The 23,981-nt window shown below is 40.9% G+C and overlaps 1 protein-coding gene across 1 annotated transcript in view; it reads left to right on the top strand.

Moving 5' to 3' along the window:
* The window catches only part of tnfsf10l (TNF superfamily member 10, like), a 58,907-nt gene that overhangs the window by 747 nt on the left and 34,179 nt on the right, over window positions 1-23,981 (top strand). The window lies entirely within an intron of this gene.

Raw genomic sequence — 23,981 nt, 5'->3', positions numbered from 1 at the left:
TTATACAGCTGCTGCAAGTCACAACAGAAACATTACAGACTTGAAAAAGTGAAACTTTTATGTTGGGCGGGGGGGTCAAAGATTTCTGGAAGAGGTTTGTCGAACTTCGCCCCCGCTTATCAGGAGCTTGGAAAACAGCTTTTGCCTGACTGGACTTGTTAAACAATGCAGTCCGAAATTTACAAGGAATCGAAGCGGAGGAAATAAGCAAGAAGTCTGTCTGTCTGTCTGTCTATCTGCCCGGCAGCGATTATCTAACTAAAGAACACATTGCAGCCATTTGCGGAAAGTAGTCCGCAAGATTGCTTTCAAGTAGGTTACAGATGTTGTGTGCAGAGGTGAAATATGCAGGTCGGTGATGGAGGTGCATGGGCTATCGTCTGGAGTTTTATTTAAGCCACTTTGCTCACATAACAGGTAATAACATACTATTGTAAGTAGCCTACATGCAATGTGCCATTCAGAGAAGACCTTAATATGTAAAAGGTATTTTAAAATGTTCCTACAACCTTTAGAGAGGTTTGACCCCTCACTAGAAATCAATTAGCAGAGCTCCCTGTCACTGCTACAGTTAGAGAGAGTGAACACAAGGTGGGTCCTCATCTATCTTTTATTAATGTGCAGTGTAGGGAGGCCGAAATATGGGAGAGGTATAAGCTTATCAGCCAGATGGAAGGTCATATTGTTGTGAGTGCAGCAGACGGGGTCCCTTATTACATCTCTGTTCTCTTTTTCCTCGAGGAATTCAATACTGTGCAGCAGGTTTTAATATATATGATCTACAGCAAGGTGTTACATATGGTTTCTGACACACTTCTTTGGGAATTGTATATATTGGGCTTTTAGAAAACATCTGCAGGGGTGAAGTAGGAAACTGACAACGTATGAATCCCAGCAAGGGGCCTGTTTAAAATGTAAAGCTACTCCGAGAGAGAGAAAGAGGAATGGTTTCAGAGGAGAACTCCCCTGAATCATCTCCACATGACAGTAGACATCTGTAAGAAAGAAGGTAAATGTGTCACGCTCCCCCCCGGTGGTGGGAGATCGCTGTGCAAACCCGAGGCGATGAGTTACACAGGTGCGCACTGTTGAAGACCTCCATCAAGAGACGCGTATCCTGCACCAGAAATGTGGATAATTTAATGCTGACACACAAAACATTTCCTCTTCAAGATAAGGAAGAAGAAAACTGATATCTTAATGCTTTTCCAGACAGTTTTCCATCAGAACCGGTTCAACATTAAGCTTTTGGAGCCGTGTCACTGTTGCCTGTGACTTACATCAGTGAGACGGACAAACGTTTGTACTGAGAGGATCAAATAGGTGACTTTTTCGCTGAGCTGAGCTGATATCTTAAATGAAGTGAGCAACAGGTGGAAACGTCAGCCCAGGTATCTATTGCTAATTTGCTAGTTGCAGATGTTGTTATTGTGCATGAAGCCCTAGAGGAATCCCCAGATACTTCTACAATACACTGCCTTAAATAGTTAAATATTGCATGAAATACATGTTCTTTCCTGTACTAAGGAGATTATTACTGTCTGTAATGACTGTATTTGGCACTGCTTTTTGAAGTTGAGCAATAGCCGGGTAACGTCTGTCTAGGAGAGCCATGATCAGGGCAAACAGACACGTGGGGAAATATGTTGATGATCTGTGCGTAGCTGAACTTTAGGCAACTTCTGGCCTCCCTGTCTTGAGAGGAACATCATAAAAAAGGACAAACGTATCAGAGCTTGACTTTGTCTGCTTCCAATTGGCTTATTGGCATAAAGGCAACAATCCTATCAGCAGCATTGATGAGGTATTATAAACACTTTTAAAAGCGAATTAAAAAGTTAATTTTCGTCCTTGACATATCCGAAGGTGGCAGGAAATCACATAAGGAATAGTTTAGAGACGATACTGGACAGAGGCGAAATGAAAAACACGGAGCTATGTCTCTTGCATGTGGGGAATCCCCTGGTTCTCATGCGAAGGCCAGCTATTTTTAATCTGGAAACAGGCCCTTCTTTGAATCGCAGTAGAAACACACCCCGAATGCCAGCCTGGTTAAGACAAAAAGATACTTGGAAACAATGAAGAGCGCACAATGAGGAATGCTCCAGTGTTGCCTCAGTGCTGTGGCATTCACACACATACACACACACACACACACACACACACACAAACAAATACAAGCATGTAAATACAGAAGCTCCCGGACTCGTGTGTGTGTGTGTGTGTGTGTGTGTGTGTGTGTGTGTGTGTGTGTGTATTACTGCTGGATGAGGCACTTTATACAAAATGGATGTTCACTTTATGCATGAATGTACTTTGAATGTTTTGTGCACATTGTTAGGACAGATCGGAGTTTGAAACGCACAAGCGTGTCTCAGAGGCAGAAATAAATCCATTGAAGTCCATTAAAAAAATAACAGATAAGAGCAGGAACAGAAAAATAATAGACAAGTATTGAGATCGACTAATTATTTGAGTCATTTTCAAGCAAAAAAGCAAAGTTTTTCCTGCACGGAGCTTCTCGATTGTGAGGATTTGCTGCTTTTCTCTGTTCCGTGTGATGATAACCTGAATATCTTTGGCAAAACAAAAGACCTTGGGGCGTTTAGGAAGTTATGACGGGTGATTTTGCTCTTTTTTCTGACATTTTATAGACCAAACAATAAAAAACAACAACTAATACCTAAGATTAACTGATAAAGTTAGGACTTCTCTTAGGTTTATCTGTTCGTTTGTTTGGGCCTTCGCAGTTAAAACGTTCTCATTCTAGTCAATATGCATTCAAGAAGGTTCTCGTTGTTTAAGCCGATGTCATGCTTTGCTCATTTGTTTATGAAATAATAGTTTTTTATATCAGGAAGCTTCTCCTCAGTGGGTTAAAATAAGATCTATAATGTATGAGCACGGTGTTACAGGGTACATCGTATAAGCTCAACGCTACATCCGATATGTTTCTCGTACTGTAGATCAAACGCGTCCTTTAATATATTTCTGAAGAGGTTCTTCTTTACATGCTGATATCTTTCTCATCTCTGTGGATGTAAAAACTGGACTGAAGGGATGAAACTGTATTAGCCATGTTTCAGCTGCAGTTCCAGTCAGTTTTATATCAGCATCAAAAACTTGATTAAAACTTGCACGTTTTATGACTTCCTTCGTCTGGGTCACGAGCTTCCAGTAACAGTTACAGTATTATAGTTTATATTAATCTGTAGTCTGTGTGAGCCTTTGATGTTGGGTTTTGCGATATACAGCGGTCGTACGTGTGCACGTCTTCGGCGTGACGGTCAGAAGATTTAAGTCTCACGAGCCGTTTGTGTTGATCGGTGTGAAATTTGGGGGGTTTTCTGTGTTATCTGAGTGTGTGTGTGTGTGTGATTGGCATTCCAATCCTTACAGTTCACTGGTCCACTTTATTATTGTTTGGGTTCACTGATAGGCTCTGACTCACCCTTACATGCAACAATACACCCCGTGTATGTGTGTGTGTGTGTGTGTGTGTGTGTGTGTGTGTGTGTGTGTGTGTGTGTGTGTGTGTGTGGTCTGAATCACAGAGACGTTTGAGCTTAAAGTGAATGTTTGTTAGGGTGTGTGTGTGTATGTGTGTAAGATATGTGTGTGTGGTCTGCTTAGCCCCTCAAAAAAATTTAAATTTTTTGTGTTTGGGGGATTTAATGAGTATGATCTTGTGAATTTTAATCTGTGTGATGACAAGATGACCTTCAGGCACCAAAAAGATAAAGAAAATCCTCCAAAATATTGACAATTTTCTGGTCGACAAAGAAACCGACATAAGTAGTTTTTGGCTTACGTTCAGGATCACAGTCAAATTTTAGGTTGGATTAGATGTTCGGGTTTGGCTACAGTAGGTTAACTCTTAAAGTTACACAACTTTGAAGTAGATAGTGTAATCTGGGTTATATCAGAGGACCTCAGACAACCATATAATTAAATGTTTTACAGTCAACAGGACTTAACTCACATGGATAATTTCTGCAGTTCTTCAGTGCGAACTGATAAATTCACGAGTTATCTACTCAGTTTTGTGTTTAAGGTGAGTTCAGTACAGGCAACAATAGATACATGCAGCGATTACCTGATTAATTTATTAACCGATCAACAGAAAGTGAATGAGCAGCTATTTTGATAATCAAATAGTTCAAAATTGTTGGAAGATTTTGTAGTAAAGTGAATATCTTTGGGTTTTGGACTGTTGGTCAGACAAAACAAGACATTTAGGGATTTGACACTTTCTAGACAAATGATTGAGATAATCAAGATAAAGGTGATTTTCAACCATATATACAGGAGTATAGATCATTTGTGAGACGATTAACTGTATTGTTGGGGTTGTTTCAGTTTGAACTACCCCGCAGACACTTCACAAATCCACTTACCTTTCCAGACTCCCCTGGAAGTTCAGGTGATATCCTTATGTCGTCCTAGTGATCTAAGAGGCATACCTTGTATGTATTTGATAGCTGAAGCAGAAAAACAATCTGTGTAGTGTTATTAGATAGTGACTGAGGAGAGAGAGGAGGGGGTTTGACATTCAACAGAGGTCCCACAGCTAGAAACGAACCAGGGACGTTGCGGTTGTATGCTTCACGCCTTAACCGCTACACCACATACTGCTTGAATTTCAGAGTTGGCGTTACACGACCTCAGCTGTTTTGGTTACTGCCTACGTGTTTCCTGCGGCTCTCGCTGACAGTGAGTGCATCTGAGTCGGCCACTGAATCCACTGACACAACATCTGGTCGCAGGAACATGTGGCACTTCAGGAGAGTGGAAGTGAGCCACGAGATCTGGCCGGCACCTGCTAAAAAGCTCCCTGCTAAACTCAACTAAAGCTGTGTTTCAACTAAATGCTCGGCTCGCCCTCGACGCGACGCCCTTTTGGTACCAGGTTGCTAATCGTCATAGCTACACCACGTGACTCACATGATCGTCAGTGTGACACAAACACACAGGAACAATGGAGGAGATCCTTTTGAGGTCCTTTCTTCTGCAACCAAACATACGACGTCTGCAATCGGCCACTACTGCAGCGTGGTTTTTTGGGCTGCCATTTCTTAAAATCTGGGTCGAGTTATTTAAAAAGAGCAGTCGCAATTTGTCGTTGTGCGATTCTCTCTGACCAATCAGCGGTCTGCAGGGTTTTCACTTCCACCATTTTGTATTGGCTCCAGAGCTGTCATACTCTAGTCCGGTCTTGGACTCTGTACGTTTTTTCTATTGTCTCGTACTCGTTGGTATTTGCACTCAGACTTGTCTCGGACTCGGGCCATTGGTCTATAAATCTATCTAGTTGGTCTCGAACGAGTCCAGCAATATACTGTATGTTTCTTTATTCCTGAAGTAACTTCCTCTTTCAAAATAAGATGGGTTAACCACAGTTGCCAGGCTGATCAATCTCTGTTTCTGTCATCTGGATTCAGTCTTGACTCGTCTCGACTAGTCTTGGTCTCAACAAAGGTGGTCTTGGCGTCAGCACTGATCTACCTTAAGTACTGAAGTTCCAGATACGAGGTACTACCAAAGAAAGAGTTGGCAAAAAATAACCAACACTGACTGACTGCACACAGGCTAACAGTAAATAGTGTTAGTAATGGATTAATATCAGTCCTTTTCATCCATCACACGCAGAGCCATTTCTCAAACCAGTCTCCCTGTGTGGCCTCAGCTGTTGTTGCCAAGACATTTCTGACACAACCTCCTATAGCGCACTATAGCGCAGAAGAGGTCAGTTGCTCCATTGCTGTATATTTATCCCCGAGTTTCGCACCGGATCAGGTTTTATCGGTGAAGGTCAAAGTTAAAAGTTCCCATTAGAGAATCAATGGATGCCCTAATAACAAAGTATGTGTGTGTGAGTGATGGGTCATGCAACACATGTGCATTACAGTGGGGGGGTGGGGGGAGTGTTTGGTGTCATTGAGTAGGCAAGTATGGACCAGAGTGTGTGTTTCTGTGCGAAAAATATGACCTTTAACCTCCCCTCCTCCACACACAAAAGCAAAAAAACACACACAGGTGAACGCACAGATGCTGTTCATCACCAGTAACCAATTTAGAGTCAAATCCTTCACTGCAAATATTTTGATTTAATTCAAAGCTACTAATATAAACCTCCCACACAAGACTCTTCTTCCAAAATACACATTTCTGCCTCCCACTCCCCCCCCCTCCTCTCTCTCTCTCTCTCTCTCTCTCTCTCTCTTTATCACACCTTATGTCTCTCTCTCCCTCTCTGTCTTTTCACCTCCTGCCTCCCTGCAGGCTCTGTGTGTTATGCTTCAAGTCCACATCGGAGAATCAAGTTACAGTCAGTTTTAGGGCTCGAGGGGGATGAAATTTTTCAGAAGTGACACAAGCTTTTGGACGTGTGTGTGGGTGTGTGTGTGTGTGTGTGTGTGTGTGTGTGTGTGTGTGTGCGCGCGCTCAGTGCATCTAAACACGCCTTGGGCACGTCTCCAAAGTTACGTAAGGTGTTTATATGGGTGTAACACGCGAAAAAGAACAAGAAAGGAAAAACAAGAGGCTTGTAAATGTGCATGTATGTATGCAAACACACATATGGTTAATGGAAGGAGATATATGTGGCCTTGATTTATTATTTTTTTTGCCCCCTGTCTTCAGGACTAAATGAACATGTCAAGGCCAAAATTACGTCAACTATGTAATCTCTGTATAACAGACATGTTGGCTGGTACGCTTAGAAAAATGCCACGCACAATCTCATTCACTTCATGTATGCTTTGATGGCCAGGTTGTGTTCACAGAAGTACTCACACCTGTGCTGGGAGACTCCAGGAGACACATTTCATGTTGTGTTTTTGCACAGACCTGCATGCAGGCTGTGGTGTTTTCATAGCCTGGTCATTTGGATGAGGATGAAAAGGAAAGCACGGATCACAGGAAAGAGAGAGAGAGGGGAGAGGAGAAAGTGGGCATGACAGCTGAAAGAGATAAGGTGAAAGGGGAACGATGATGAGGAGGAGGAGGATACATGGACATAAAAGAGATTTTAGTATCACCAAATACGTCATGTACAATTTTGAGAAACTCATCTAGAATGTTTTCATTTGGAGAAGTGGTACAGCTTTTAGTGTCTTGGGTTTGAATAGTATTTGAAGGGAAGTGCATTTATAAAACATTAAAATTCATAAAGTGCGCTTTAAGGGGTCAGTTAGAGAGCTGTAGCAGTGCTGGTAGGTGGATTTTGTCACCTTTGGACTAAGACTGGCAAGATGTAATCCCCTCATTTCCACTGTGCATGCTAAGCTAAGCTAACTGGCTGCTGGTGGTGGTTTCATATTTACCGTACAGATATGAAAGTGCCATCAATCTTCTCATCAAGAGGGCAAAAAAAAGCTTCTTTCCCCAACTATTTGTGTAATATGACTTAAAACAGTTATGTAAAATGACAAAAGTCAGTAATTTTAAATGCAGCTGCACAGAAAACCAAACCACAAAGTAGAAATGTATCATCACAAACAACTCAGACATTCAGAGGTAAACAAAAACCTAAATTTTTAATGGAAAATATAATTCAAAGTGTGCTCTAAAAACCAGGTTCTGTTGTGGGTTTTGTAGCTCATTTGTCATCTTTGATCAGCTTCACTACAACTCCTCATATTACAAAAATGTTATGTCACGTGAATCGTTGGAACTAAGGATGGAGTGAAGCTGAAAGAGATAAAAGGCTGAGAGCTGCAACCAAAGCAGGAGTCTTCTGCTATACATCAGTACGGACCCACCACACAGACACACACACGCGTCCTTGGTTTAACAGCTTGACACGTGAAAACAGGATATTTGCGTTCCCACGTTGGAATGCTCATTAGGATGTGGCTACAGCTGTGTGTCTGTGTGTGTGTGTGTGTGTGTGTGTGTGTGTGTGCCAACAGCTGGTGCTGTGTGTTATCACTTTGTTTGCTCAGTCAACATGGCTATAAAGGGCTGATAGATGCTGTTCGTATGATTTGGGGGGTTAAAAGCTCCTAATAAACTTCTGCTACAGCTGGTAACTGATATCAGTGCTGCTAAACTTTCTGTGCACCTGATAGCAATGTAATGCTTTCTTTATATCGTTATTCCATATTGACCGCAGAGTCGGCTGAATTTCTTTTTAGATTTCTTTATGGAGACAAATGATAGTACAGGAAATTCAATTATACATTAATATAACGGTAACTTCCTCATGTAATCCATCAGTTACTCGGTCCATAAAATGACGGGGAATTGTGAAAAATGGCCATCTTCCAAGTTCTCAGAGCCCAAGAGACGTCTTTAAATGCCTTTTTTGGCTGAAATTAAATTTACTGTCAAAGAAAACTAAAAGAACCACACAAAATACTAATATTTGAGAAGCTGAAAAGTACATTTTTGCTTATAAAATTACTTAATTGATTACTTTTTTTGTTATTTAACATGGGTTACAAATAACATACACAAACAAATACCCAACAACCCATTTTGGCAACCCAATCCACATTACAATCGGCCTTACCGGTTTAAAACGGAGAAAATAGAGGATTTAAAAGTGCACATATGGGAGAGATGATTACTTGAGTCTATAAATGTTTGAGGATTCATTTTCTGGCGATCAATGAAACAATTAATCGACTACTGTCAGCTCTAGAAAGAAGTTACAGGGTTCGAAAATCAAGAAATTGCATCCCAGTTATTGATTAAAAGACATAAAAAGGAAGAAATAAAACAAACAAAATGACACAAAAGAATAAGTGTGCAGTAAGCTTGAGCAGTGTTGAGCCGAAAAGATCGGTCAGTATATGCCCAAAACAAATGTTGGATCAGCCTTCAACTTCTATCAGTCCAACAATTAATTAAGATAAAAAACAGCTGATATAATACTTCCTCCATTCATTTACAGGAGTTTGACTTGAACTACTTATATGATGGGGTTAATGGACACCCTGTAGCCAATAAGAATCAATTATTCAACCAGACCGACCATGGTATAATCACATATAAATGTCTGATAATCAGAAAATGATGCCTGCTCCAGAGACTATTTTACAATTTACGGTGTTACTAGGAAACAGATGGTTACAGATGTAATGTATATAAAGTGTAAAATGGAAGTTCACCTCCGCATTGACCTCCTACAGCGAAAAGTCCTTCCCTCTCGTCCATCCATCTTCCCTCATTTCCGATTCCCCACCGTAAGAGCCCCATATGGCTCCCATCATATGGAAACCAAATCCTTCCCTTACTCTCTGTGCTTGTATCATATCAAAGGCAGAAAAGAAGCTACTTTTTGCCCTGTTGGAGCACGTCCAATGAAACCACAGCAAAACCTCGAGTTTGGTTTGGGGGGTGACAAACGAGGGAAAGGGGGGGATATTTGAAAAGGAAAGTACAGTAAATGGGTTTTCAGGGTTTTTTTTATGTGTATGTGTCCTGAATATGCTTTATGAGGGGTTTTGAGGACTAAAAGCGAAGTTTGTGAAGTCGCTGATATAGTTTCAGATGCTATATCCACTCCAGTGTCTTAAAATGTGACGTTTCTTGACAAATAAATGACCATTTATGCTTTACAAACATAATGGGGATCTAAAACTCTCCACCAAATTCGGTTGAGATTCCTTCAGGTTTAGCAGCTCTACGGTAACACGCCTATTCAATATTAGAGAAAGTCAACTAAACATGCTCTTCACAAACATCATTGATCGTAAACTCCACAAATTAAATCTCCACTGTCACCACTTCAGCTGAAAAAGAGAAATAAATTAATTATTTAGGATTATTTTGCCTTCATTATTTTTTCTGTGATAGCAAATTGAACAAAACAATGACATCTAATTGGGTTTAAGGAACCCATAACGCACATTTTTCCCTATTTTTGACATTGTATAGTTTAAACTATTAACCGATTTATTGAGAAACAAACTTTTGAAGATAGATTGTTAATGAGAATACAGGAATTGTTAGTTGCAGGTGGCAAGCTGAACTCTTATGTTTTGAACATCATAGAAATGGAGGAGCTCTTGAATGCACCACCTAAGCAAAAAGGCACACTGTGTCTACTATTATGGCTATTTAATAAAAAGTAAAGTGATTTCTTATAACCCAACATAAATGGGTGGATATTTCATAATAAGGTCAGTACTATCTCGTTATATTGGCAAACCAACCCCTGTATGTACTGTAGGTGTGTACATTGTGTCTCATATGTATGATTATGTGTGTCTACAAGTCAAATCCATTGACTTACAGTGAGTTTTATGTTATCATATGCTCCAAAAAGAGTTGTGTGTGTGTACGCGTGGATTTGTGTGATTAACCAGTGTTTGGTTGATTGGATGGAAAGTTCTCAGTTGGTCTAACATGACCTAACCCTGGGAATGGCCAGACATCTCTGTCCTGGCATGAGAAGGAGAGCTTGTTAGTGTTAGCCGAAAAGTCTGTCTACTCCAATGTTTTCCTCCCTCAAACACACACACACACACACACACACACACACACACACACACACACACACACACACAGACACACTCTTGTTCTCGCTCTGATATCAGCATTTATACTCAGTAACAAGACCCTTCAGTCCCTCTGTCAGCTCTCATTTCTGTACCAATTAAACAACCGGTGAATTATCTTTTCTATCGTTCCACCCACTCTCGTCCGACTTCCATAACAGTTGCCTCCTCCATAAACCTTAGTGTTGGCCGTCCCTTTGTCTCGCTCATGTCTCAGTGACCGTGAAGAACACTGTGGTTTTGGCCTCTAACGGAAAAAGCCCATCGCAACCCATCATCATTGCTTTCGTAGATCAAAAAACCACAAAAACATTATCACTGATGTTCCACTTCCTTGGGTCCACAAGACTGCTGCTAATTTTTTTTGGCTTAGTGTCTCACAACATAACAGTACCTCATTAGAAGCTTGTAAGGTTCTTGGATTTGTGCGATCGCAGGTCAACCATGAATCGATGAATCAACCGCTTAACACGGATCTGGCTTTGTCCGCAGCTGCTGAATGGAAAACCGTAATAAGGAAAGCTCTGGGAGAAGAGGTGAAATCATGAACCTGTCAGGCAGGCAGTCAAAGCTTCCCTTCAGGCCGTGACTCTTAAATAATGTTGTCGTTTTTTGGTAGAAGTTTTGTCTGCTAAAAGTTGGAGGCGAGCAATGGTTAAGAGAGCAGATGTTGGCTCGATTGCTAGATTACGGCACCATAACACATTCATCATTTGAGCTCTCTAGGAAATTAAACTTTGGATGAACAAATCCAGATCAAGAACTCATTCCTTGGCTCTTGTCTGTCTTCATATCTTAGATGAATATATGAATAGAAATGCTAACACTTGTTGTTGAAATGTTGCACTTGTTTGGACAAAAAAAGACAGAAATAGCTACTTGAATGTCTTGGCCTTCAGTAGAGGAGATAAAAATCTTGCACGAATGTTATGAAAACATGTGTCCAATGTAGGATTGTGTTTCTTTGCTGACTGGGGGAAAAAAAAGATCTCAGGCCTTGCTGCTTTCAAAATATTATGAATTGGAAAGAACAGCCGAGAAACCTTTAGATTGTGACTGATAGAGGTTTCAGTGGTTGAAAAGGGTATTTTTAGATTGAAATCACAAAGGCTTATTTTTTTAATTTCTTTCCATTTCATAATTGTATCCCTGAAGTTTCACCATTTTAGTGTGTCCCCTTATGTTTCACCAGAGACATCAGAACAAAATGTGCTCTTCAAAGATATGTTTTAACAAGACTAAGAGTCTACAGCCACGCTTGCGGCTGTTGTACTTTCTTGACCTAAATGCTAAAGTCAACATGCTAACATGCCAATGTTAAGCAGGTGTAATGTTTCCCATGTCCCATGATCTTGGTTTAGTGTATTAGCATGCTAACATTAGCTGATTGCCATTACACACAAAGTACAGCTGAGGTTGATGGGAGTGTCGTTCGTTTTTCAAGTATTCTGTAATAAAGCAAAGTTTTGAACAGATTTGACCTGATGATGGCGCTAAATGAAAATTCAGGGCATCACCAAAGTTATTACAATTCATCCTGAGGGGGACGTGAATGTCGGTACCAGATTTCATGGCCATCCAACCAACAGCAGCTCACTCAACACCACATAGGCATCTGAAGCGTTAATCTGCTTCAATTAAAGGGATTTGAAGTCATGTGATCAATGATAACCTCATGATAACCTTTGACCTTGACGTCACGAAATGTCATGAGATCATCAAAGTCACTAGGGTTCAGGGTGTGGAAACCATGGATGTCTGTGTACGGCTTTGTGCCAATCAATCCAGTAGATGTTGAGATATTTCACACTAGTTGGTAGCACTAGAGGAAGTCATGGGATCAACAAAGTCATCAGGGTTTATCTTCTGGGAACCAGAGTACAGAATTTCATTACAATCCATCTGATAATTGTTTAGATATTTTAGTCTCCACCAAAGTCATGGACCAACCCTGCCATTGCAATCTCTAGAGCCATACCACCAGTATAATTTGAGAACAGGATGAGAACAAAATATCATCTAAAGTTACATAAAGACCTTTCCTGTTGGACAAATGTCTACAAAATGTTCCTCAGCCATGAACTCAAAACATAACGTTGACCTTCTCATATGAAGGAAGGAGTTAAGTTGTCAGTAAGAACTGGAATAACTTCACCGACCTGTTTTAGATTCTCAGAAAGGTAAAAGTATTTGGAAACAACATAATAGCAGCAAAAATCCCATCAGTTTAGATCTCAAACAGGTTCTTTGGCCTTTAACACTTGGCAAACGTGTGAGCTGGCAGCGAAGGCAGCATTCAACGCTTCTCATGAGATGTTCAAGATGTTTCTCAACATGCTGCTCAAATGCGTGATGATGGCTTCAATTGAAAGTGAAACTTAAGCACTTCAACAAATAGCAGCCACACAAAACAAAAAGGCCTCTAGCAGTGTCATAGTGGTGTGGCTTTGAATTGCAATTCATGGAGTGTATCTCGCCCCAAAAAAGACTGGATTGATCCAAGTCATGGCTTAAATGAGAAACACATTGCAAATAAAAATGTTGAATTCTGAAGAAAACGTATGGGATCTGTCCTCTTGAGAATTTCCTGCCTTCAAGAAATGCTAATGAATGCTAACCAACTGCACACCACACTTAATCACCCATTTACTGACTTTGTCTCTTTAGTTTCAGTATTGCCAGTAAACACATCAAAGCCAATCAGAAATGTTCGCACTCCCCGCCGTCGCCCAATCATTAAACTTCCATCAAAAAACTAAAAGCTCAGTTCTCAGTAATATATCTGAAGTGTTAATCTGCTTCCATTGGAGGGATTTGAAGCCTTGCGATCAATCACAGCGGTAGCGACGGCTCATGATAACCTTTGACCTTGACGTCAAGCTAAGAAAATAATAATTGTAATACTAAGCAGAGGGTCTGGTTGACGTTTTGCTTGATAAAGTTCACATCTGTTAATTTTTAGTGTTATCTTCAATATTGGCATAGCTGATAAATGTGTTTAACGTTGTTTTCATTACGGTGGAGTTTACCGTGGTAGTGTTTATTTCCAGTGTCAAGGCTTTACTTAAAAAAAAATAAAAAATGACATTTATCCAAGCAAGTGTGTTAAAGAAAATCAGATAAAAGTCTACAAAGTTATATTCAAATCCTAATGTCTTCTTTACAGGATACATGACTCTTTATTTAACCCTTTAATTTAGATTTATATGCAGGAAAACTCCAATTAATATGACATTTTATGCATATAATGTGTGTGAATTTACATACAAAATCATAAATTCCCAGTAAATTAAGTGTTTTTTGCCAGAGAACTGTGTAATTTTGAAAAAATTGTTTGTTTCTGAGCAAATATTGGGCTTTATTTTAGTACAGTGGCTGTTTTACACTGTTTATTTGCACATTATATGACCGCTAAAATCATAAGAAACCAAAATAGATTTCACACCCAACCCAGATTCTCTCTAATATTAAATATTATCTGAAAAAATAAAGAATTTCTCGACAATTAGATCATACAGCTCTCAAATCTGAGGTCTTATATATTCACCACACATTACAAGACAATGCAAAGACACACACACACACACACACACACACACACACAAACACAGAAAGTTGTGCTTGGTATGAGAAAGTGTAGCGAGAACATTCCCAGAAGTCAACAGTGTGTTTATTGTGTTAGGTTTTGACACCATCAGATACTCATCTGCCAGAATAGTAGCTACACAGGCAGAAACATGCATTCATTACCACACACACACACACACACACACACACACACACACACACACACACACACACACAGGAGCACCTTCAGCATTGTCAGTATGCTAATCCCTCAGTTTAAAGAAGTAGTTACTCATTACAAAAAGCTGTGTAGTAGCTTTTGTTCTTCCCTGTTCAGCATTATATAAAAAGTAAAAGCAGTGGTTAGCATTCCCCCTATCTTGCTCAGCCAATAACCCTAAAAATAATTCCAACCTTTGTCTTTTCAAAATAACCTTTTTCTGCCATTCAAAGTGCCCACTTGACTTGTTTTTCTTTCTCATGGGGACGTCTGGACCCCACCAGAGAAAACAGAGATCAGCTAAAATGTGTGCCTGTGCAATAACACTCGTAAAGGCCCCTCTTGACTCATACTCGCTCGCCACCTCCACACACAGAGACACACTTGCCCACCCATGCTGGACCTGCCCACCCACAGGCACCCAAAGCAGCATGCTGACCTAAACTTTGCTCCATTTATCAACTCCATTGTGTGTGTTTTAGTCGCGCATTGCCCTCCATAATGTAATCATCCACTAGTGTAACATATCATCTTGAATTTAGGCTTAATTGCATGATGCAGACTCGCTAAGCGGCTCATTGGATGAAGCTAAAACCAGTTGTTTAGCCTCTCAGAACTACAGCTAAATACAGGTTTACACGTTACGTCAGGTGAAAGTATACACCAGGTCCTCAAATGGAGTACAGCTGTTTGCCTTATTTAGATTGGTTGTCACATAGCAACCATTAGGTTAATTTGGCAGTTTGCTATTTGCATCCCAATTGGGGAAAGGCCTAGAAGTCCGCATGTCTAGATAGATTACATCAGTGACGCCTCAGTGGTCCCAAACGGGCCAGGAAATTCAGCGGACACTCCCATAATCCCATAATCCAACATGTTTTTTGGGAGGGTTGACAAGGATATATGATCATATATATGTTCACTTCATATTTACCAAGTATTTGAGCTCATGTTATCATTTCATTGGTAAATATTTCACATGGACTAGACCAGAGAAAACACTGCCAATATCTAAGAATGGAGACATTGCATATAAATATAAATAGATTTACTGTCGACCTGGTGCACTGTTTACCAGCTGGTATTGAAACTCTTGGATCCATTTGAGGGCAACTTCCTGGTGATAAACTTGGAAATGATTGACTTCTGTGATCTTCTTATTTTGGAACAGTTCAGAAGATCCCGCCTCTGGACACACAGCTCATTCCTCTTCCTTTTTTTTAAACCTCTTTCTCTGTCTCATCAAGTCAGCTCAGTCCCCTCGAGCGTTTCCTGTCAGTATGTGTGCACAGGTGACTGAGTTGAACTGGAAAGTCCTGACCTCTTCTTGCTCTTCTCTCCACCATCCCTCTCTTCTTTCTTTCTTCAGATGACACGAACCAGAAACTTAAACCCTTGGAACGAGAGCACAAGTTTATGGCGAGTTCTCAACACCACTGACTTAAGATAACACAGACGACACTCCCATAAACAGAGTTACAATAAAAGTCAGCGTCTTTATCGCAACTGATCTTAACTGCTCTTTTTTTTTAAAACCTAAAAAGCAATATTGTCGATTGTTTTAAGGAACAAGGAAGTTAAAAAGAAAGAAAAAAAATTACCGGAATATCAGCAGGCAGGTCCGCCCTGCTTTTGTATGTCTTTAAACTCTATTTAAACTGGAGGGAATCCAAAGCAGCAAAAACTGACAAAAGAGAGGTCAGAGGTCCACACGCAAAGGCTGGGAGTGGTATTCTGCTTTCTTGCTGTGGAGCTGACACACCATCACAAACACTGGCACTTGCAAACATGTGCACATATACCAACATGCATGGATTCTACACTGTAGCTTAGCAGGTAAAACAATAACCCCCGTGATCACCAGAGTGCCCAGCACGCTATAGATCACTTCCAGCGTTCCTCCTCACAAAGGAGAACACACAAACAAACACCGAACAGGACGAGAGGGGAAGTCAATGTCATTAATGCCTCTAAGCCGAAGCAGACTCTTATCTGGACTGGATTTTTTAAATGGATTGGGTGAGAAATGCAGCATGTGTGGACCATATGTTTTCAAGTCAAAATTTTTTGTGAATAAGAACCACTACCTGAAGCCCATCATCCAGTATTTTCTCATGTGTAATCGCGTCTGGTTTGTTTGCTGTGATTTGAAGTCTACAAACGGAAGCTTTGGAGACTTTATTAACCAGAAAAATCATAGCGAGTCAAATCGTGACATCTTCAGACTTACATGTAGTCTTGGTAGGGGATGGTTTTTTTAATGTGTTTATAAGCGTTTTTTTTTTTTGCTTCAGTTGGTCTGACACAAGAATTAATTTGGTCAAATGTGATAAAGCCAAAGCGTCTCACAGCAGCAGCTCTTTTCTCTAAAAAAAACCTCATTTTTAGGTTTTTGTAAGATTCCCCGAATACACATGTTGTCTTTCGCGGTATCCTTCCAACCTGAGCTTGAATTTAATTAGATTTTGAGATATAAATCAGGTCCTGAATGGTTGTATTTTCAGGGAATAAAGAATATCTGTTTTTGTCCTTCTCTAGCATCCCAAAAATAACTCAACCCAACCTGGACTTTAACTCCCACTACAGCTGCAGCCGCTGCTTTAAAATGTGCCGATTGTTAAATGCAGAAACATGTGGAGTCTGTGTCCTTTCTACTTTATATGCAGGACTGTTTGTGTGCTGTTACAGTCATGTGATATAAATCTCTTCACTAATAAAGTCATTTTTTTAAAAATTAGATTGTGTGCGGCGATCAAAATCCCAGTTTTCTCAAGAAAGGACCTCCCTCCTCATTTTTAAAAACGAGCTGCAATCAGTGAAGCTTTTTCAAGGTTGTGTTTGAGCTATCGGCTTAAGTACGCACTGATTGATCTCAAAAGAGCAGAAATCAAAGTTCAAAGAGAGGGAAATTTAAGGGTGACGTCATTGTGAGAGAAAGGCGGCCCCGAATCTGTGAGTTTTCTGGCAATGGTGTGATTGAAATTTAATGGCAGAGTAGGGATTTCTGGCACAACCTCACCTTTTCTTCCAAGGTGCACGGAGAAAGGGAAAAAGTAAGGGTCACAAGCCGAAACATGCTGTTTTTTTAAAATACTAGTGTTGCTGAAGTTGTGGCCTCTTCTGAGTCAGCTACAAAGCGGTGACTAAGAAAGAAATGTGCACATAAAAACAGAAACGAACGACCCACACATCCTCCGAAGGCTCTTTCGCTGTTGCACCCTGGGAGCGAGGGGCCACTAAATGCTTAAAACGTGGTGTGAAACAGAAATACTCACTTATCTTCGCACACGAGTCAGGATCTTTTGTTACTTTCACTTTTTATTCAACTCATCAGAAAATTGTTTTTTAAGACAGTCTCGACCTTGACGAAGCCAACTCATCTCTACATTTTAAGGCACCTGCTGCTGTTATCTGGGGGGAAAAAGTACAAAGACCAAACATACATTCCCAGATGACTGGCGTTTCAAGGAAAGACAAGTGAGCCATTGAAGAAAGGGGGAAGAGGAGGTAGAGTTCGGAAGTTGAGGATCAGTTTTGGTGGGTTTTTTTAATTACCTTTAGGCCTGGGGCCCGAGACTTCCTCATGTATCATGATGAACAGTGATTTGTGGATACGTTTCCAAAGCCTTTTTATTCACAGTAATCATTTATTTTATACATCTATGTCTACCATCCGCAGCAGCAGAATAAGCCTCATGTCTCAGGCAATCAACAGTGAGGAGTATAAAGAGTTACTGTTCCATTTTTTCATTTGATATCTTTACTTAAAATGTCTTTATCTTCAGTTTGGTTCCTCTGCTGAAGCAAACTGAGGCTGGCATGTGAGGCGAGGCCAGGACGCGTGTGGTTGCATGAACCCACGTTAAAAACAGTGGTTTCTATTCCCCAAACTCCCTAATCATTGTGCCTTTTTGGCTCAGATTTTGAGGAAAACTCCCCTGAAAGCTGCCCTGTGTGTGTGTGTGTGTGTGTGTGTGTGTGTGTGTGTGTGTGTTGGGCACTGGCGGGCCTTTTGTGGGGGAGAGTCTGTCTTTTCTCTGCGGACAAAAAGTTGGCCTGCGCTGTGTGGTGAGGTAGAAACTCATATAGTTTATCCGCTGTTTATAATTGAAATGGCATTTGTGTTTTCCTCGTAAATACCTTTGTATATGGTTGGTGATAAAAAAAAAAAAAAGAACAGTCGTATCAGTCGTATCAGTCGTATCGTGCCCGGCCTGATTGCTCTTTAACTTGATTGATTGCTGAGAAAGCTGTTGGTCATTTAACAAATAGCAGGGGGGGGGACAGATTTGACGAATAAATCAACGTTTGCACCACGCTGGCCGTCTGCCAGACACACACACACACACACACATTCGTTTACATTAAATACTATAACAAATCATGCATATAAACCCTTGCACACACACGCTTAAAAGCAAGTACATAAACACACACATGCGCTGTCAAATAAAATCTTAAAACTGACACGTTCTCACCCTCGCACACATACCGCACTGAATTACCAGGAGCTTGTATCTTCATGTAAACATATACGAGTCTCCAGGTTTAGGTGGGGGGGGGGATTTTTTTAAAAACTACATGCAGTGCAGGTTTTAACGATTGCTTTGGGGCCACTTTTTACAAAAAGAGAGTCAGAGCGTAAACGTCTGAGTGCAGATGAAGAGCCAGACGGACTTGCCAAGATCTCATCTTAACAGTCAAATAGTTGTTGCGTAAGTGCAAGCGAGGTCATAAATCACAAGCACACCCACCTCATAATAAATACAATGTACTAGTGTTTATGATGACATAAGACCTTCACTAAATCAGCTCAGTATTCATTTGTTTTCCACCAGGTCTCATTACAAAAACTGCTAATGGCAACCCTGCAGCATTAAAGGCAGTGACAGCATTTAATTAAATTTGTGCGCTGATTCAGAGATCTGGAACCAGGCTACAATAGGACATAACAAGGCTATGAAAACCAGTACCGCTGACAATGACAGCTAATTTACAAAACAAAGCTTTTCTAAGGCATTTTCTGCACTTTTTGTCTCATGGACGAAATCATTTTAATGTACGTAGGAAACTTTCACCAACTTGGATCAATGCCTCCCTGATTCTAGTGTCCACTGCCCCCCACTACAAGTACTATAGTGTAAATAAGAGCGTACATACAAGTATTTTCCCCACTGGTTTTCTCCCTCTCTACCTTTCTGTTGCCTCTATTCTTTCCTGCCAGAAGACAAATCACACATCATCTCGACAGTAATTTAATTTACATACACAGCCTTGTGTATCGCTGCCAGTTCCACCCAAAACCAGCTTGAACACTTTCCACCTTCAGACACTTTAAACCACGGGCTGCGAGCTTACACGGCCCCGGGGGCGTAACTCAACATGATGAAGCTGGCTCCGCCGTGTTGTACACTCAGTATGTTTTATTTCACTCCTGATCTTGTGTATGTCCCTGCCTCTGTGTTTAAGTTGAAGTTATTTATGTGAAGTGCCACCGCGAGCGAGGTCTCAGCTGTTATTTCACCCCGCTTAGCCCCCCGCTCTCCGTCTTGTCTATTTCATGACAAAGTAAGAGAAAGTATACTGAAACAACGGCCAGCTTTCTCCCTCTCTTTCCCCTCTTTGGTCGCTGTTCATCCCCCCCACCAACACACAGTCATGGTCCGGACCTCTGGCCTGCTGGATTTGAGTTACGTGGCCACCTTCTCCTCTTCCTAATCCCTTCAAATGAGAGTTTTGGACTGCCAAGGAACTCCCAGACCAGCACGCACACACACACACACACACACACACACACACACACACACACACACATATACACAAAATTGTAGCCTGGTTTCCAAGTGGCCCTCTGAGATATTCTTTTCAGGGTTTTGGTGTCCAGCGAGAGCCAGCCAAACACACACACTGTACTGCTGCATACACACACAGCGGCAGGCCACACACACTGATACACACACACACACACACACACACACACACACGTAATGTACATGCACACACATAGACTCGCAACAGGGGAGGGAACAGTGAAGCATTGTTCGCTGCTTCCTGAGAGAGCCGGCATCAGGATCACAGGAGCTCCGTCAGCCCGGACCCTTCCTCTCTCTGGAGCCCAGTCATCCAGTTCAGTACGGAGAGCCATGAGAGACCACATGTCATCTGGCTAAGAAGGGATAAAAAAGCACATAGATTACTCAAATGTGTGTGTGTGTGTGTGTGTGTGTGTGTGTGTGTGTGTGTGTGTTCCTGATGATCTCCAAAAGAAAGCAGACCAACGGGGGACGATCCAAGTTTAGCTATTCTATTTGGAGAGCAGCTATAAATCATTAAAAGGTTCAAAGTCCTAAAATAACATTCGGACAGTTTTGAGAAACGTTTTCTAATTTTTCTTCTCTTTTTGGTCTTAGTAGCTCTGAAGTTTGAGCCCAAAGAACAATCTTGCAAGAAAGAAACTGATTTGTCATGAAGTAAATGTCAGAACTGATACCGATATCATACTACTTGAGGAGTGTATATACTGCAATGCTATTTTAATAATATTAAAATAAATGGTGTCACTATTCAAGGAGCCATCTCAAATTAGCAAAGTTATTATTTAAGTCTTGAAAAAACAGATCAAAGAATAAGTAAATAAGACTAAGAATTTAGAAAAAAACAAGTGTCTGTACTTTAATACTCAATAATTTGACATTCAAAATCACATTTTTAGGGTTAAATTCCTAGTCCTATTGAAGGTTACACAACCAGGGGACAGATAATTGTCTTGTCTTTGGTCCTATCTTCTGGTTATGTAATCCTTAATATTAAAAACATGTCTAACTGTCCCTTTTGTCTTTAATGTCCCCTTGAAGATTATTTAATTAAATAAGAAAGAATAGACCGTATCTAACCTTAACTAGATGGTCTAGCTAATGTTTTGCTAACCAGACTAGCCTGTTAGCTTACTAGGCATTTATCAAACAAGTTTGTTTGTGGTTATCCCACAAAAATCTAGGTTGTTTGTTCCAAGTTTTTAATGTACCTGAAACACGACTTCTTGTGTATTAGCAGGATAAAAAGTCTTCAAATGGAGGTTCGATGTGGTTGGATGACTTCGATAATGAGACCACAGTTAACATCATATCCGCTAACAACAGTCAGGGCTGGTTTCTTTCTTTCTTTCTTTCCTCAGACTTAACAAATCAGAACACTTATAAGCGGCATATGAAGTATAGGTTTGGAAGGGTCGTATGGTTATTGTGGGAAGTAATGAAGCATATTTTGTTGTTTAGGTATGAGGACTTGTTGGATCAGTTCGATGCATCTGGTATCAATTCTCCGTCAGATGTGCACAGAAATTAAATTTGCCTCCTCAAACCTGCCAAGACCATACATCTAGTTAGCTGTTCAACCTCAAAGACCACCAACACGGCCAAGAAATGACTGATTGAAAATTAAAATTCAATTCAATTCTTCGTGTAAAATCCTCGTTGACAGGATGTGGAGGTGATGTGACCGAACATCTGTCACTAAAGAACAAAAAGATCATATTTCCTCTTTCTTCTCACATCAGTGCCAGAATCATACATAGGCATTCAGCTTAGTTTAACAACACCGCGGAGAGTTACATCAGATCTTGTGCGTTTGCTGAATGTTTTTAGCATGTGTAAGTCTGCGCTTGGCTCGGCGGACTCATTGCCTCCAGAGCCAAGGAAAGGACAAGACATTAGTGTCAACACGTTGAGAAAATACTCGGGGGGGACAGGGACGAGAATTTAAGAGTGTATCTACGCTCGCTTGGATGAGTTGTTTCGAAACAGGGCTCTTCTCCCCCACTGCCAAAGATTGGCTCGTGTTGGCATGTGTGAGCCATCGGCGATCAAACAAACGCGTCCAGTCGAACCCTGTAGCAGTTCGCCCGTGGTGTGAAAGCAAATCAGTATTTTGTGATGGTACATATATGATTTTAGCACAATTTCAAAAGCTAAACTACCGATTAATCTTATCTGCTACAATGGAAACTCGAATGTGATCCCACAATATAAACCCCCGAATCATTACTGTACAGGAGTTGCATACTTTTAGTCATTATTCATAACATGCTGCGGTTTGCAATCAGTTGTTTTCTTTGTGAGCTCTTTGCGTCAGTAAAAAACATAAATATACACATCAGATGCATTAAAGTGTTGCATAAACTCTTGATTTCCCCAAGTGGATCTTGACAATGCAAGAAACTGTCACCAAAACCATCCAATCAACGACTTATCCGTCAGTCTGTATAACTTCATGTTTACTCCTCTTGGTTTGTTTGTGTGAACAGGAACCGGACCAGAGTTAGTGTGAAAGCACCGAAACAGTTACTATAGATTATATATTCCATTTTGTGAGGAATGATGTTGTTTTAAAGGTCCAATGTGTGTGTTATATTCACTTTCTACCAATAGATTATCCTAAATGTTACACACTGGACCTTGAAGAGAAAAACAGCACAACTACAAAGCAGTTAATGGACTACTAGTGAGATTATGATTCCTCTTAAGACCTTTGTTTGGGAATTCAAAGTAATTAATCAAGTGTTTGAAAGAAGTCATTTGTATTAAACAGCTGAGGCTGACCTGCTGTCAGCTTATTGATTTGTTAATGTTGAATCATCGGGGTGTAACTTGTTCCTGAAATGATATCTAATGGGGCCAGTTTTATAACGTTGGGATTTTGGCTAAGCGGAGTCAGGACTTGGCAGAGATGAACTGCTGTCAGAGGAGCACCCAGAGGAGACAGTGGGAGGAGGGTCTTCTTCTAAGTGTTCATGTTTAAAACCTGTGGAGCAGTTCCAGTTGCATGCTTCCAGGGCATGGTAATGATGTAGAGGCTGAGTCCCCCCCCCCCCACAATCTCCGGAGGCTTGCATGTCTCTACTGGCCTACAGAATATCTCACATTTTCCTCGTTGCTTTCCAACAGTTCTCCTAAACCAAAACCACAAGGAGTAAGGCGAGCAATGGATCGAATCAAATTAGTTGTTTGGCCTCAGAAGGAAGCGTAAGGCCATCGCTATGATGCAAAATCAACGACAGGACGATGTGAGGAGGAGTCATGTGAGAGGAATGGGAGACAGAAAAGCAAGCCGACAGAGCTGCCGAGTTTGGCTGTAGCGGGATCAAAAAAGTAGAGGGAGAAATGAAGGGAAAGATCCTGCAGGGAGACCAAACTTGGAAGGAGGAAGAACCAGCTTGGCTCTGTGATGGTGCTGACTTCCAGTTACAGCCAGACACCAGACGGCTCCACGTGGCAGAGAGCCATTACATTACTATTGAATTTAGAAACAACTGCTGAGACACATTTGAAAATGAGCGTAGATAAATTTTGACATAAAACATGTTTCTATGAGCCTGAACTCTCTCACTAATATGTTCAGTGTGATGAAACTCAAACAGTCCTGAATCCTGGTGAGTTGTTACACCGGGAAGAGACTTTTTCCAGCCTCTAGGGAGGGCGATGTCTGTCCAGATATTGGTTGGTATGCTGTTAAATTCGGCACACATGTCCATGGTGCCCAGAGGGTGACTCCTAATGATCTTGGCGATCCTCTTTCATTTAATTATTGCTTATTTGAAGTGACATAAACACACACAACGAAATTTATAGCCAAAGCACGACATACAATTTACAAAACAAAAGGCAGTACACAACAAACTCAACAGTAAA

Source organism: Dicentrarchus labrax, unplaced genomic scaffold (genome assembly GCF_905237075.1).
Source record: "Dicentrarchus labrax unplaced genomic scaffold, dlabrax2021, whole genome shotgun sequence".
NCBI lineage: Eukaryota > Metazoa > Chordata > Actinopteri > Moronidae > Dicentrarchus > Dicentrarchus labrax.
Note: the sequence above shows the minus strand (reverse complement) of the source record. Positions and strands in the feature narration are given on the sequence as shown.